This window comes from Syngnathus acus, chromosome 3 (assembly GCF_901709675.1).
Source record: "Syngnathus acus chromosome 3, fSynAcu1.2, whole genome shotgun sequence".
Classification (NCBI taxonomy): domain Eukaryota; kingdom Metazoa; phylum Chordata; class Actinopteri; order Syngnathiformes; family Syngnathidae; genus Syngnathus; species Syngnathus acus.
Window position 1 is genome coordinate 10112899 of NC_051089.1, and position 14841 is coordinate 10127739.

The 14841-nt window shown below is 40.3% G+C and overlaps 1 protein-coding gene across 2 annotated transcripts in view; it reads left to right on the forward strand.

Moving 5' to 3' along the window:
* The window catches only part of zfhx3 (zinc finger homeobox 3), a 217061-nt gene that overhangs the window by 64499 nt on the left and 137721 nt on the right, over positions 1–14841 (forward strand). For both annotated transcript variants that reach the window (XM_037247285.1, XM_037247283.1), the window contains exon 4: positions 10036–10408. The gene's annotated coding sequence lies outside the window, so the exon portion shown is untranslated. The remainder of the gene's footprint in view (positions 1–10035; positions 10409–14841) is intronic.

Below are 14841 nucleotides of genomic sequence, written 5' to 3' on the forward strand. Positions count from 1 at the left end.
CAGTCTGCTGTTGTTAAAGAAATGAATTTGTGATATTTTTGCTTTTTGGTTGGAATGGTTGACGCAAAGTTGAAGCAAGCATTCAATAAAGGACACAACACTATGGAATTATTGTGCAGTTTTAATCTTCCCTGGCAAATACAAATTGAGTGTAAGCATTCATCTGTCGACAGACAAAACCATGCTCACTTATGAAAGTTGATTTCTTTCCCAGTTTATGCCAACAAAATCACGATTGTGTAAAGCAAAGTCCGAAACATTCCATCTCACCAAATTCATCTGAATGTCAACATGTGTGTCACTTATTTCTCCTTTCTCTTTTTAATAAAAATGTTTAGAAGCCTCAGCCAGTAAAAATATCACCAAATGAAATACAAAGCATATGATGTCATCACACGTTCCAATTAGGCTGGGCCTTTATGCAAATGTTTCACATGCAACGAATAAGTAAGAGCAGTGCAAACTCTTAAGTGAACCAAGATTAAATTTGTGTTAAAAAACATTCACAAACCACAAAGACACCTTTCATCAAAACCAAAGTCACGCCAAATGACTTTAAATGTTAATCAAATACACTTCAGTATAATAGCTCCATATTGTTGTTTTAAGTGCAAAGATGCAATGGTCCCAGGAGCACGTAAGACTTTTTTGCCAAAGCAATCGTTTGGCGTCATATCAGTGTGAAAATGTCTGCTGTTAAGTATGCTTTTAACCAAAGGTGTTTATTTGTATTTGATGAATGCATTGTTGATCATATGTTAATGTAATCCAAATCAAAGCGACTCAACATTTACTTGATTAATTATTGCTCGGTGGTGTAATTTCCCCAAACAGTCTGAGTGGTACGGGTTAGAGCAGAAAGCCTCTGGCAAGTTCAGCTTGCTCTAACTACAAAGAGTCTGACTGCACTGGGACGTGCTCCGGGTTCCCCCTTTCCAAGCAGCAGCCTACCTCCCCACATGGCCCCCGGGGCCTTTGAAGGACTGCTCAGGCTGCTTTCTCCTGCATTTCTTTTACCTTTCCTTTCAAATCAGCATTGCCCTTTGTTGCCAGCTATGGATGTACACAAAGGAGATATTGCAGCCATATTATGATCCGTATCTATGAGAAAACAATCAGGCCAACAGAGCAAAGGCATGATTTTTTTTTTTCCCTCTTGCTGTTTTTTTAATATATATACATTTAGCTGTTCCTCTGACAATTTTGTGTTCATACTTGAGCGCAACCTTGCAATGAAAGTGCCGTATAGTGGCAGGTGACTCAACTAACTTGTGATTTATACAGTCAAATTGATAATAATAATACTAATAATAATCATCATCATAATAATAATAATCATAATAATGATAAATTGACATGACATCAATTTTGAAAATGGAGTTATAGAGTTTTGGTAAAGAGACTTTTAAAGAGTGCATAGTTGTATTCCGTATCAATATAAGGCCCCAAGTTCATTCCACACATTTCTGTCTTTCCCATGCATCAGTGTGTTCTGTTTGCAGACTAGTGGTAAATATCGCCTTGCACTTGACCTGTATTGATCCACCAATAAGCCATTCTACCACTCAGAGCCTAAACATCTGGTCACCAGAGTTGGCCTCTGAGTGACAGATAACATCTGGGAAGTGTGCTGCTATCACAGGAAACAATGTTACTATCTCCCCCTCCTCTCTGCCTCCTCTCACTCACACCCCAGTGTCCCTCCTTCCCCATGTCCTGCTCATAAGCACATCCCCTCATTGATTTCCCATTAACCCCTTCCAGACTGTGAGCGACTCCCCACCCAGACGCTCAGACACAACTGGATTGATTAAACATGCAATCGTTGTGGCTGCCTGTTCTTGTCTGCAACATGCTTCACTTCAACTGTTTACCGCATGCTTACTTTTAGCCAACCGGCTTTGGATTGTCCAAGCTGTCCAAAAATGGATATGTGTGGCAAAAAAAAAATGAATTTTCTGAAACCACAACTTATTGGTTGTTGATTTGAAAAAGCATCATTTGAGTGTACACTTCCGAGATTTGCTTCAACCTTTGAACAAACAACTATTTCCTTCAAAGCCACTGTTGTCACAGTTTCCAGAAACTGCAAATAACAAATGTTTTATTTTGTTATTAGTTAAATCTAGTACAAAGGATGACTTCTTGTTTTGATATTGAATTACACTTATTTAATTTGTAAAACTGTTTAATATAATTCAATGAAATTTTGTAGACAGATGACACAAGGGCATGAAGAACATATTAGATCATCTTGAAATTGGGACATAATAACTGGAACATAGAAAGTAAAATTGCAGCTGGTTGAAATGCATGCATGTTATGCCTATTGGATCAAGTTCAATATGCATCAAGATCATTTCTGAATATAGTTTTGTAGTGCTTTTAAAAGTTGCACCTTGACACAGCTTTCTTTTGCCTCTATGATCAATATTTCTTGGTCCTTTTTCTCCTGTTATCATCTTCCCTGGTCCAATGTGGCTTCTCCACCTTTTTGTCCAAATACTGACCTGCCATTGAACTTGTGTGAGTAAACCCAATCTTTGCACATTGCACATTAATCAGTGTTCTCTTTTGCTTTCACAAAAATGACAATTACAGTATTTATTTTATTTTAAGATCCTCAAAAAGTTATTTGCCATGAGGTTCCAAATTAAATTTGCAGTGACCAGTGTGAGAGCAGTCACATCAAATTTAACGCACATGCTCCCCATTTGCACCTGACACTTTGAAGCATGACGTTGGGAAAATGGCTGGCGGGGCCCAGTTTGGATAGTTTCACTTAGAGGTGGACTCACTTTTGTTGTCCATACATTAATGGCTGCTCGTTGTTACCTTGAGGGGACAGTAAATTTACTTTTACAAGCTGTAAACTGATGACATGGTAGCAAAGATTGGATGGGTGGTGTGCCAACTTTTGTGATACTGTTTCTTCCATCCTTGAAAGACGCGTGCAATTTAGTTTTAGATCCCCCGAGTGAGCAAATGCACCTTATTTCTGCGTGTGGGTGGCGATGCTGATGCGTGGATATGTTTAGATTTCTTCTTCTGTTGTTGAACAGATTGTCTGTTACAATATATACTTACATGAAAGGATGTCATGCTATCTGTATGCTGTGTATTTCTTCCCGCACGCCTGCAATGGCTTTGGCGGCAGAGATAAAGCGGACGCACGTTTGTTAGGTTGTGTTTGTCAACCACGATGGAGGCAAGCTTGAAAAAGCCCTTCATTTAAGCCTGGCGTGCCTCCATCACTCCCAGCCTCTGATGTACAAAGAGCCCAGAGGAATGAGCTTCACAGCTGTTTGTAAACTATGGGAACAGGAAAGGTCAACAAAGTAATGCATTGCGTTTCTCTCTCGCTCTCTGTGTTCCGTAGTGAGACATCATGGCTGCCTCGCTACTAGCGCCGCAGTTGAATTACTGTTCTTGCCCGGAGAATAATGGAGAAAGCATAACCCCATTGTATTCTTTGATAAACTCTGGAAAATGCATGGTATAAGCTGAGGAAGAGGCACGCTTTAAGGGCACAATTGCCTTGCAAATCTACCATGGCAAAGTTTTTTCTGAAGGAGAGAGAGGATGATGAGTGGAAGAGGGAAGCGGGGGTGACGGGAGAGGGGGATCCGGCATGTGGGCGACGGAAGGGGGGCGTCCGTGTTGCGGGGACATGTGTTATCTCGGGGTGCAGAGGTCTTTGTTTGCAGGCCAGGGAGGTATAGATTTCCTCTCCATGTCAGCGCCTTTATTTATGGCTCAGCGCCGAGGGGACAATAGAAAACTAATCCGCAACTGAATCAGGATTAATATTCCGAGCGCAAATATTAATTCACTGTCTAAAAGGAGGAAATGCAGAACGTGACGGAACGCTCAAATAAATAAAGAACAAAAGAAGCCAGGCTCCTTGGCCAAAAATTTCCATCCCGACTCTTTCACATGAGTGCTTTTTAGCAGGCCTCGTATGCGCTCGTCTCAGCATTCTGTCTGATTTCTTTATTCATCTTCTTAATGATTTTCTATAGAGACTGAGAGCTGGGGGAAGCTGAAAAGCCGCATGTTGTTTTTGGCTATTCTCCTCGCTAAGCTCGAGGTTTTCTGATCTGGATTTGAATATTTATGACAGAAAATAATGAGGGTTATAAAAATAAGTCCCCGCAGAGCCGAGCTGTAAGTTATAGGGGTAAACAATAACTCCTGTATCAAAGGAGCAGGGCGATGGTGGCCGTTTGGTTGTCTGATGTCTGTAAAGCACTGACTAGCTTTCAGGCCGGTTCCAATTCAAGAGCTTCTCTTTACGAGCACCCAAAATTGAGTTTTGTTCTAGCGCCAAACAAAAAAGATGTGCCACTGAGGTGAGATCGCTTGACTGGTTTCAAATATAGTTTCACTGGCTTTGACACTGAAACAAGTGACGGGATGTGTAAGTGACAGCTACCCCTTCAGCTTTAACAGCACATCTTGAACTTGATCCAACAAACATGCTGGTTTGCATTTGAAACACTTTGCCTTCCATTTGACGGTTATTTTTATTTACTCTTTTTTAAGACGACTGTTAAGATTGATTTATTTTGTTGTTATTTATTTATTTGACTTTTTCAGACAGTCTGCAGAGTTGACGAACCTACCCTGCTGTTGTTCAATACTAAGCCATATGTTTCATTTGAGGGGTGGGTGGGGCAGATGATCTGATTGTACGCTACAACTTCTGCTGTTTAATAAAATGCTCATCCATCATAATCTACCTTTTCATTATGATATTACTCACATGATCACTAGGAAAGCTTTGGTTTGGCATATTTTTGATTTATTTCTTTAATACAGTGGATTAGCAATATAGCATTGTCCAAACAAAGCAAGTGTGCCTCTCCTCGCTCGTGGTGTATGACACACACATACACGCTCTGGAACAATAATCCCACACTGGGGGGTAAAGGCCTGTTGTATTTCAGCTTGAAAAAAACCCATTGTGATGTTCAAAGGGATGTCACAGAGGCTCGAACCATTGATAAGGTCTAATGTGATGAGGGACTGTAAACTTCATCTTTTATACATGGCGACATAATGTGAAAGGTCATCTTATCTTAATCCTCAAATCGGCAGCATCCAGGCTCATTGCCCTGTTTCATAAAAGTTAAGCAAAGAAATAATCTCAGAGTCCATTCTGAAGAAGGTCCTTTATTATCTTCTCCACACGGTCCAATCAGAAGACATCATTAGACTGCGCTACCGATGCACTGTAAGGAATGATTTTTTTTTCTTTCTAATCGCCTCCGATCGTATCATGGAATCAGCTGGACTCTGGACTCATGGTGAGAAGCTTTATTATGTCCAGTGATTAATCATCAAATACGGCTTTATCCCACCTCCTCCTACTTGGCTTTGCACACAAAATACAGAAAGAGCATCTACGCAGTCATGGTACTGTGAAGCAAACTGGCAAAAATAATCTTTCAAATCACAAAATTAGGATGCATGTACAGTTTTATAAAAAATTGTTGTGTGTCCACTGTAGTAAATCAAACCACTTGTATCTCAAAACAACTTTCCTCTCTGAAACAAATGGAAATGTTGTCAATCCATGGCAGTCAACACGTTTGGATTAATTCGAATATATGTTTTAACCTTTTTTAGCTTTAGGATGTGTGAGCACATCATCTTATAGCTATGGCAAATGAAATTGTGTGACAAGTGCAAGAAAACTCCAAAGGAAACACATTGATACTGTACTGATCACTTTTTAGGTAACTTTCTTGCCGTGACACCAAATAACTTGTGTCCCATACACAACTTTATTGTTAAACTTACTCAGTAGAAAAAAATCACTTGCACTCAGCAACAATGATTCTCCCACAACTCAATAATTCTTCCCCACATTCATACATCTCCCAGATGAGGCCAATGTTTTTGTTGTTGTAACATCATGATTTGTTTTGATTGGCGCTAGATCGGTGTCATTCCTTTAGAGACGGAATTAACGCAGAAACGTTGACTCCCCAAAATAATGAGGACGGATTGCAATCACAGTACAAGCAGAATTCTAAATACCAATGTGGTCAAAGGACTTACTATTGCAAGTTTGGGATTGTGTTGTTCAGGATCTATTTGTTCTCCACCTAAAGTGTGTCAAATGTAGACAGATAGTTAAATATTTATCCCTTTGACTGCAGTTCATAATAGAGTGTTATTGTTTGTTTCATTTTGTTTCCCAACTCTAATTTGCCATTGGTACAAGCCACCCCCACCCACCCGGTATATCGAGCAACCACACATCAACTTGAAGAAAGGTAGAACTCATCCTGTAGCCTTAATTAGACGGAAGTTGTAAACAGGCGCCTGCCTTTCTTGTACAGATTATCCATAGTTTATGACTGACTGTTTGAAGTTGTAACACATTCCGAATCAGCAGTACTGGAGTAGTGCTCTTATAGGACATTGTTGTCTTCAATTATTTTCAGTTATATTCCCGTCCGTAACAGGCGGGGGTCATCTATTATTTAAAGATGCAATCGTTGCTGTTTATCTGAAATCCTTAAAACCGGGTTATCTTTTCCCGTACTTTTTTTTTTATTATTATTAAAAGGAACAAAGTGTAATAAAGAGGACTTTCAAATAGATGCTTGTCTCTCTAGTGCCGGAGCTCATCTGCCATTGTGGTGATTTAATACGAATGCTGCCACGTAGCTGCCGAGAGACAAGATCTAACGAGCATCGCGGATGCTTTAGTGTGTACATAAATGGTCGCGCACAGACACAAGCTGCGGCGAACGCAACGTGGGTAGACATTTAGTTTCGCACAAACAATTACACACACCTCTATCCATATGGCGACGCTAACGATGGTAAACATGAGCGACTGGATTCCTTCATTTTCCATGAAAGAGCTGGTGACATTCTTGAGAGAGTACTGAGCAGCATCCATGTCGAAGTTTTCTCATGAGAATTTAGGGCGTTGTATTACACTCATGAGGAAGTTTATTTAGGAAAGTGAACCTCCAGAATCAGTAGATAGACTCCATCTAGTTTGTATTCACACAAATGAGTGTTATCCTTTGGACAGCATAGCATGTTCATGCATTTGAAAGAATGTCACAAAGGTACAGTTCACATATGAATACAGTGGTGACATACGTAATTACATGAAATACTTCAATTGAATGGACACTTCACATGATGCTTTTTATTGAGTTCACTGCCAGCAAACAGTGCTGTTAATTTTTGCTATCGTCACGGCAAACAAAAATCAGCTCAATGACAGCTTGTACCTCGAAAAAAAAGTTGGATCACCGTAATGTTTCATCTGAAGAATAATCTCTTGTAAATAATCTTCACTTTTCGTAGCCGAGTACTGTAAAACAGCTCAAAGTCTGCTTTTTATCATCTTTGCTAGTTAAAGTAGAAATATCACTGCAGAGATATATCTTTATTTATCAGAATGTTTAATCAGCCCAGCCATTAAAAATTATAATGAGAAATTGTCAGTGCAGTGTGATGGTGCATCAAACAAATTCATACCTCACCACTAAGTCACTAAATCAATGCTCTTATATAACTTGCTGCCAAAACATGCAAGTTGTGAGGCTAATGTTGAGATGTGACTCCTCCCTCCACTGAAGGAGACAAAGTGCAATCAATAGTGGATATAAGCAGCCATCCAGGGTCAGGAGATCCTCCTGTACGGCAACCACTGCACATCTAGGAGGGTTCCTTATAGATTCTGGGGGACTGACCTCCGACAACCCGGGCAGATAAAGTCAGTGTGGCCACCGTGACCTAAAGCCAATAGGCCGGCGTCCAGTCAGCCTGCTTGTCTCCATAATGAAGTGGTCACTAGTGCCTTTCTGTCACTCAGCAATTACCACGAGAGATATGGAGCCTTAGATAGGAGGGGAATGCACAAAGAGGTCGTGGCCACCGAATAACATTCACAAGTGAAAGGAGCAGTAAAGTGACACGTAAACTACTCTAATATGGAGCGCTAATGGCTGTGAGCAAGATGGATCAAAAGGGGTGTGACAACTTCAATGGGACTGCATGTGCATGCTGAAGCGATTACCTGTGTTCACCCATATCATATCATTCTCTCCAAAAGCCGTACAGTACTTCATTTAAATCAATAACCCAATGGCGAGAGCACCATTATCAAGCCAAACAAAACATGTCTCAAAAAGATTATACAACCAAATAATGATGATATAAAACTGATGTAACTTGTGCCTCTAGTTTATGGCAAATCACTACTTATGTCTAAATGAAACTCCTCAACTTGATTTAATGCACTTCTTTGACTCCTAGATGTCAAGAAGATTATTGCAAGAAATGTAAAAATTTAATTTGCTAAACGTGGGCCACTTCAAATTGGGATTGGCTCCAGCATGCCCGCGTCCCTCGTGAGGATAAGTGGTTCGGATGATTAATGCATGAATGAATGTGGGTGGTTGACTGTCTATTGATTGCTTATTTAGATATAGGGAGGCCAAATGGTCTTACCGGTTCTCAGTATACAATGTTTTTTCTTTGTTAAACAAATACATCTAGTATGTCCTTGCCTATAAAAATGGAGCCTTATTTCATTTGATTACAGCTGTTGTATTGGATCTCATCATGTACTGCAGCTGTAGCTTCGTGTTTTGACAGGTGTACATCTGCATATATGTTGACAGTGAGCTGTCTAAATGAACCAAACACAGAGGCTGGGGTCATGCTACCTGCACAAATTGAAGTAGCGCTCATGTCCCATTGACACGGGGTCATATTTACGGAAATCCCCAAAGCCATCCAGCCGCCGCCATCGGAGACTCTCCGAATTCTTCCGCGCGCTAACTATTTAGTTGTCAATGATTTGCTTAAGTGGAATTGACTTTTATCTGTGGTGTGCTGTGAGGCTGCCACTGGCAATCCAGCATCCCCCTTCCTCGCTGCTCCTGCCTTAGCTTGGTGTCACATGCATCACATTGCCATTGGCAGCTGAGCGAGGCCTAATCAATGGGCCGGGTCAGGGATGGCCCGCGGCGCTGCTGTGGGTGGGCTATTGATCCGACAAACATCCTTCTACAGGTCGCATTGACCAACCTTGAAGTGGCGGCATTGCGAAAGGGAGGCAGACGACAAATTATTGTTGATACTTTGTCATCCGCAAACTGCTGACGAAACACTCGTAAAGAATTTTTTTTCTATTGATTAACTACTAATGCACTGTGCCGTCTTTATTTATGACGGCTCGGGTGATTGTTTGAATTGATATTCAAACAAAGAGCATTAAGAAAGGCTGAGTGCACATTACAATCGGAGAAGCCAAGTCGAGTCTTTCTTTGTCACTCTTTCAGACCTGTGGCCAATGAGCACAAAGTCAAGTTATTTTTGACGCAATTTTAAACGCTGCTCCCTGAGCTCCTTATCAGCGACACAATAAGAACTCTTGGGAACAATTAAACGAGGGTTTTAACTTGAGTCGCAACCACAGAGGTAAAAATAATCACGCAATGTTTCCAAATGGAAGTGACTTCAAAAGAGCGATTCACTTATCACAAAGTGTGTGCCTCTCCCTCCTGTATTCCCCCCACTAAATCTCTGTTGCTGAGGAACTATTGGAACATATGACAAGCATATTTACCCGGCTTCACAAACCGGGCCCAATGTGAAATTCAAAGTCTTTTTTTAAGCATTTTTTTTTCCCTCCACTGGAATTGACAGCAGAATAAATACGTATTGTCTCTGAGACTTTGTTGTCATGTGCGAGAGATCCTGTGCAGAGCAGGCAATTATGTATGCTATTACAGGAATATGTCTTGCTCTGCTTACGAGAAAATTAAGTTTCGCCGCAAATATTTGTCATTTCTCCTTTTCAAACTCGACGGCGGTATGAGGAGAGAAATTAAATATAATCACAAGAATCCGTCTTCCTGTAGTTGCTTACAAATGAATAGAGTTTCATTTTCTAGTCTTAGGAACAGCTGATTAGCTCTTTTACAGAAATGTCTCTCTTGACAACACTGGATTGAATTGCATATTAAACTAAGATTTGGTCTCTCATTGCAGGTGATGCTTCAGCCTGATTTACTCTTCTCGGACTCGGGAGTCCCTAAAATCCCAGTATAGCTTTGGAAAACCCTGGAAATACCTGGAATTCTAGGAGTACATCACCAAAATGTTTTCAGGTGCCCAGGCACCAAATTAATAGCTTTACCTTTCGACTTTTTTTTTTTTTTTTTTTACTACACAACAAAGACAGAAGCAAGGACAGCGGCAATAGCTGCCGGCCATCCCGCCTTGTCCACCGTTGTTTGGACGAGCCTACTGTGACCAGGAGAACGTGACCTTTCTGCCCGCTGGCTTCAAACAGACACTTGAAAAGACAGCGCTGCCAGAGAGGAGTCGGCGTGGGAGGAAGTGAGACCAAAAACTCCATCAGGTAAGGCGATGACCATCCCCTCTCCCTGCTGTCCAAAGCCTGAGCCCTTTATCGTCGTCTGCTGGGCTTTGAAAACATTTATCCCTACTTTCGGTCCTCCTCATTGTTAGCTCCCCTTCTGTGTTCACATACACACTACTGGCTGATAAATGTCTCGCTTTCATCTTCTGCTCAGTTCTTTGTTCCTTTTGGATACTAGACTTTCAATATGTGGACATTGTTTGCCTAATAGAGCATCTCTATGGGTTCTGTACTGGACCCTTGTAGTGTCTGCTTATCAAAAGCCGCATGGGCTACAAGGTGGTACACGCACTCACAGGTCTTGTCGGTGTTACGTTGTCGGATGATTGAAATACATATCAGAGATTCACAGCAACACACATCACCCGAACAACCTAATGAGATCCGGTCCAAGAGATGGATTGAAAATTCTACCATCACATATGTAATCATTCGGTGTGATAACTGACATTGACTGGCACTGTCAAGTGAATTTATTCAACAATGTGTTTGTCTATGTAGCTGTAGTTTGCAGTGGTATAGACCTGCAGTCTAGTTTACCTACAGTGTATATAAAAAAAAAAACTCTACATCATACCCGTTTAAATGACAGGTTTTTGTGATTAAAAAAAAAAAAACTTGTCTCCATCTTTAATGTGACTGGTGACAGTACAAATCAGATGAAATCCCCCAAATAAATCTGCTTGTGAGGGGAAATACAAGCTGTACAATTGTATACACATACATTTATAGATGAGCATGTGGCTGTGTTGAGAATTGAAGTAAATAAGGGCCAGCGCACATTCGCCACCATTTTAAGTGCTTCTGAATAACCTCAAATACAATTCAGTTGTTCTAGTAGGCTCTTCCTGACAATATTTGTTTCCTAACATAAGCCTTAAGGTTTTGTGAAAAAGCTCCGGAAGTACATCTCTGTCTCATTTTTATAACACACAAATTCAGCTTTTGAACTAGGGTGTGTAGACTTTTTATATCCACTGTGTATTCAACCAGAAGAAAAACAATATTTTGCATGAGTGTCCTGGCCAAGAGAAGTGGTAATTCAAAGAACAAGGATAAAACAGCATAAATATTCAGGAAAAAGGGGTAAAGGCCTTTTCACACTGCACTTAATAGGACCCCTTATTATTTCGGGGGCCGCAGTCCGATGCCAGGGGACATGCTAATTAGAATACAATATTATGCAGAGGTATTCTTATTACAGTTTTATAGACATTTATAGTATTTATAGTCACTGAGGAGGGTGTGTCTGAAATATTCTCTTCTTCCATGGGGGGCATAACAGAAAATAATAGATAATAATAAATAATGACAATAAAGCACTGGTTTAAACAAAGATAATGTGTACATTGGCTTGACTTTGGAAAAATCCAAGTTAGCCATTGTGATTGTTATGTGCAGTTTGGACTTCATAGCACGTAGCTGTAAAATATTTCCATTGTGTGAAGTATTTCCATTCCGGGTGACCAGTCATTTTTATTTAACTTGGTTTCACACGTTGACTTTTATTGTCTGATTTTCAAGTTGTTGCATACGTTGGCAGCACATATTCACTTAAATGACTCAAATGTTGCAGGTGATCTGAACTATAGTATGAGATATTGAAATGTTCTACTTTCTAAAATGAAGTTGTGATTGTTGTTTGTTCTCGGGTAACAACTTGACTTGATTTGTCTATTCACTATGAAATTAAACTTTATTCCTTTGTGCTCTGTGAAGCTCAACGTCAATTTAACGAAATTTGGATAGCTGATATGAGTGGTGGTATTAAAGAAAATAAAGAGGTTTCTCTATCTTGCTGTGCGTCTTCAGACAAGACATTTTGATGAGGCAAAAAATAAGACGCTTGAAATCCTTGAATGCAGAATAGTAGTTATTTTGGAGGTAATTATCTACATCATCTTGGGTATTTATTTTCTTAGAAGTCTCATTTGGGGTCAGCTGATTCACAACAGGGCAGTGGTTATAAAGCAGGAGTTCGGAGCAGAGAAAGCTCCTCTGTGAGCTCGAGTTTGTGTGTGTGTTTGTCTGTGTGCGAGTGTATGTGTGTTTGTTTGTCTGTATGTGTGTGTGTGTGTGTGTGTGTGTGTGTGTGTGTGTGTGTGTGTGTGTGTGTGTGTGTGTGTGTGTGTGTGTGTGTGTGTGTGTGTGTGTGTGTGTGTGTGTGTGTGTGTGTGTGTGTGTGTGTGTGTGTGTGTGTGTGTGTGTGTGTGTGTGTGTGTGTGTGTGTGTGTGTGTGTGTGTGTGTGTGTGTGTGTGTGTGTGTGTGTGTGTGTGTGTGTGTGTGTGTGTGTGTGTGTGTGTGTGTGTGTGTGTGTGTGTGTGTGTGTGTGCGTGTGTGTGTGTGTGCGTGTGCGTGCGTGTGCGTGCGTGTGTGCGTGTGTGTCTCCCCCCTACCCTATGTGCTGATGGAGCCGCGCACCTCGCCCATGGCGTCGACACTTGCTTATTTTTCATGAGGGCTGCACACTGTTCTCCTGCGTGAGGGCTCGCTCCCTTTGTGGCGGCCCTCCCCCTTTTAGAGGAAAAGACATGCATGATTTCATACATGAAAGATATATATAATTTGACAGCATGGCCTATGCGATACATTTACAATTCTAAACAGACCACGGTAAAACCCGTTTCCTGTGACCCAAGCCTCCACCTCCATCTTTCTTCTCGAAGAGATATATTTTTGCATAGCCAAATGCATAAAAGATAGTGTGTGTGTGTGCGTATATACGTATATATATTCAAAAAGAAAAACACATGAAAAAGACAGGTTATGAGTCTTTGTTCATGCTTTTCTAAAATGTACAAATACATGACAGACTGACAGTTTCACTTCACACCTATTTATTCATTATTGTATCACCTTATATTCACTGAGCAATAGGATAAGCTTTGCTGCAATATTGCTCAGTTATGACCATAACAGCGGTTAGTATATATATATATATATATATATATATATATATATATATATATATATATATATATATATATATATATATATATAAAAGCACATAACTTTGCCTTTAAGTCTGTTCATTTAATGTTACCCCATAAATGTCATTAGCTGCTAACAAATAGCATCTGTGTGGCTGTGTTTTAACCTTTAAACGGATATTTGAACACAAACAAAGCAGCAAAATAAACGTAGACAGAAGAAATAACCATCCACACAGTCGCAGGCATATATTTGAGTAGTTTCTACAAAAAAATGGTTTTACTACAGCAGCTTACTGAGTCACTTAGTCACACAGTAGTTGGGAAATTATTTTGTGTGTCTACATGTCTATATTATTCTGCATATGGTGGTCAAACAAGCTATGAAAACAAGCTACAATTAAATAATCATGCACAAACTGTTGAATTCTTTAAATCTATTTAAATATACTATCAAGAAAGGGATTGAGTTATAATACTGGCGACTGTTTGCATAACATTTTAAAAAGATTACATCGAGCGAATCAATTTTGAAACAGAGGTATATTGAGACATAGCTTACATATAGTACTAGTTGTGCTATTAATTATAAGCATCCGAGACAAGACAGTAGTTACATTTTTGAGTGTCATGTGTTTTGTGTGATCTCATGTCCCTGGTTTTATCCTCTGAGCTATGTAGGAGAATATCACATCACTGTCAATTGACCAGGTGTGTGTGTGTGTGTGTGTGTGTGTGTGCGTGTGTGTGTGTGTGTGTGTGTGTGTGTGTGTGTGTGTGTGTGTGTGCGTGCGTGTGTGTGACCTTTTCGGGAATTTAAAGACAATTTTTCACGTTGCTATCTTTTTGCCAGCACGAACATCAAAACAACATGGGGGCTCGGCTTGTTGATACTGTGCGTAGTTGGCACAAAATTATTCAGCACGCCACACATCTGACGGAATTAAAAGTCCTCGTGTGATGCCCTTAATGTCTGTCCGTCACACATTTGTGAATGCGTGTTGACACTGTGAAGCCGAGCAGAAAGGAACCTACAAGGCAGGCTTGCTACCACCGAGGTGTGTTTTGATAACCCCAAAACACTTGTGCTCCTGTTAGACACGAGCAAAACTGTACAGGTTACTTGAATTGAATTTCTACCACTCGACCAGGGTCATTGGTTGTTAGCTAGAAAAGATTTGCATTTTTTGCTGGAATGTGCAAGTAGCCTCTTCGTGTCACCATACAATGCTCTCAGGAAGCTGTTTGATGGGTTGTTTTTTGAACAATATTTGCATGGAAACAGAATTTGGTGTAGTTCTGCTTTCATCCTATATAAACGTATGAATACTGTACAATACTGTAATACTGTAATGTTACATTTTATTGTTATTGAATGCCATGTCCATCAGAATACATAATACATTACCGTAATTTTCGGACTATAAGTCGCGGTTTTTTTTCATAGTTTGGGTGGGGGGGCGACTTATACTCAGGAGCGA